The 2,537-nt window shown below is 35.8% G+C and overlaps 1 long non-coding RNA gene across 1 annotated transcript; it reads right to left on the reverse strand.

Moving 5' to 3' along the window:
• Positions 1–1,536: 1,536 nt before the first annotated feature.
• LOC135085366 (uncharacterized) lies at positions 1,537–2,261 on the reverse strand. Its single transcript, XR_010260087.1, has 2 exons — positions 2,008–2,261; positions 1,537–1,787 (listed from the first exon to the last, which is right to left on the reverse strand). It is a non-coding gene; the product is annotated as an uncharacterized LOC135085366 (long non-coding RNA).
• Positions 2,262–2,537: the final 276 nt, after the last annotated feature.

The raw sequence follows: 2,537 nt of genomic DNA on the forward strand, positions 1-2,537 counted from the left end.
AGCGAGGCTTATAATTCACCTCAGGGAAACGTTGAACCTGGCTCGTGGATGCATCGCAGTGTTAAACTGTTTTCTCGAAAGTATTATACAAACTCATTATAAATAGGGCTAGCTAACTCTATCAGTGTCTGAGGAATGGGAGTGGTACGAGAGGGTGTTTTTGGGACGTCAAACGTCAGCGAGTCTTCAAAGCATCAGAATTTATGCTCTGTCACGTCATAATGTCAATGTCAACCAGCGTTGTCAGTTTTTTTTTCGTCAAGTCGGGACTTTGGTACTTTTTGAGTGAAAATAGCGGGATTCTTCCGTCAGAAGCGGGACATAGTAAAAAAACGTATATAATCAAAGGTTTTCAAATATTTATCTTTTTATTTGACTTGAAATTACGTTTACACTCTATCGTTTCGTATTCGTCTTTAGAATAAAAAAAAGAAAAAAAACAAAAATCAAAATTAAAAAAGTTTTAGAAAAAGCGCGGGAAACGTCAAGCTAGGCGGTTGTCTCAATTTTTGCTTTTGCGATTTTTATAAATTATCTAGTAAATAGAGATCAGTTAAGTAGTGGAGTGTAGTATATTTATGTTTATCTTTCTATTTATTTATTAGTTAGTGATTTTGGCAGTGCTCTGGTAAGTTTTTACCTTTTTCTCTGGTTACATGAACGACCCAGACGAACCTGGGGGCTCTGTCCCCCAGGTTTCGTACAATGTCACTATAGCTAATAATTATTCAGCATTAGATACTGAAAGTTCATGCACGGATGGCTCCGAACATTCTCAAAACAAATCCAAACGTTTAAAACGGGCCTCTGTACCTAAGTATTGTAAACACTGTAATAAAAAGAGGAGACGTCATCATAAAAGCTCTAGAGTCATTCGGGTCAAGAGCACGCACTTTTTTTTTGATGGCCTCCCAGACCTATAAAGAATTGTATAATTGGCATGTTATGATATTAAATCTGTAGAATATTTAATAAATTTTCACTATTTAAGAAAAATTTCCATCAAGATTAATTAGTTTTAGCCCTACATAGGCTTAACTGAAAACTTTTCCGATGCGTACTCTTGACCCGATGTGTGGGTAAAATTACGCAAGTCTTAGGGTAAAATTACGCACGCGGGGTAAACGTACGCATTCAGATTTCTAAGAGAATACAATTAAGATTGGCAATAATCAATATTTATTTAATCTTGTAAATAACATTTTAAGAACTTTAACATTAAAAAAAATAAGAACTCTTTGTATTATACAGGGTAGAATTTTGTAATGCCATCTGGAGGGAAAGTACTCTTAATATTGTAGATAGAAAATTTTACTCAAATAAAACTTTCCTTAATTTTTGAAAACAAAGAGAACTCCATTCAAAGATTTTTGAAAATTTTACGAAATTTCACTATCATACCATACAATTTTTTGTAAATAATTAAAATAATTTAAGATTTCATGGTTTTTCTTTCATTTAATTTAAGCAAGTTTGTTAGAGAGATTTCATCCATAAACTTAACCCTAACGATCGATGCAATAAAAATACAGGGTGTAATTTTTAACAAATTTTAGTTGGTTCGATTCCTCTACATTACTAAGAGTACTTTCCCTCCAGGTGGCATTACAAAATTCCACCCTGTATCTATTATAATGTGAATCTTGTCTTAAATTATTTATATTGGCAATAGTCACACTTTGAGATCAAAATAATTGGCCTTCATTATTTGGTCATCATTGAGATGAGATGAGGGTCCGCTGAGGGGCCTTCCTTATGTAATTTCTCGGCATTTTGGTGTAGGTATTCTGAAAGATTGAACAATTTTTGATATTTTTATTTCATTTGGGGTATAAGTGCGCAACGGGGGTAAACGTACGCGTGCGTACTATTAATCTCGTACTCTTACCCCAATCGGCAATTATACCAAATAATCAGTCACAACACACACGTTAAATACTTTTTACGAATATGATAAACTTAGATCAAAACTACATTAAATGAACAATAGAAATATAGTATACTTACTGGCACAGAGCTATCCATTTAACTACAGCACACTTTTCCGTGGCATAAAAATTAAACGAAATAAGCGTGCTACAAGTATTCGGCGACGTGTCGCGACCAGTACTTAGATTGCGTCGGCGCGGCGCGTGGCTCCTAAACGGCGACAGTAGCGCCACTCTATTTTACAAACACAGACCTCGGCTCCCCCACCCCTGTCGGAGATCGGACCACCGCGTACTTTTACCCACCGCGTGCTGTTACCCCGAATGACTCTACAGTTCCTTCGCTTGATTCATGTGAATGTCACTCGGAATCTCATTCCGACACGCTAATTCAGCCAAAACAACAACCAAACAATTTCAATGATACTACTGCTAAAAACTCTGTGCCAGTGTCAAACTCACCAAACTCACTTGATGTTGAGTTTGAGAACAATAATTTGAATTCTCAGCGTCTACCAATTGGTAGGAATCTTTACCAGGCATCTGATGTTTCTCCATATGTCATACACATACAAAAAGAACAGACAACTTCCAATCAAAATACTTCAA

This window comes from Ostrinia nubilalis, chromosome 28 (assembly GCF_963855985.1).
Source record: "Ostrinia nubilalis chromosome 28, ilOstNubi1.1, whole genome shotgun sequence".
Lineage (NCBI taxonomy): Eukaryota > Metazoa > Arthropoda > Insecta > Lepidoptera > Crambidae > Ostrinia > Ostrinia nubilalis.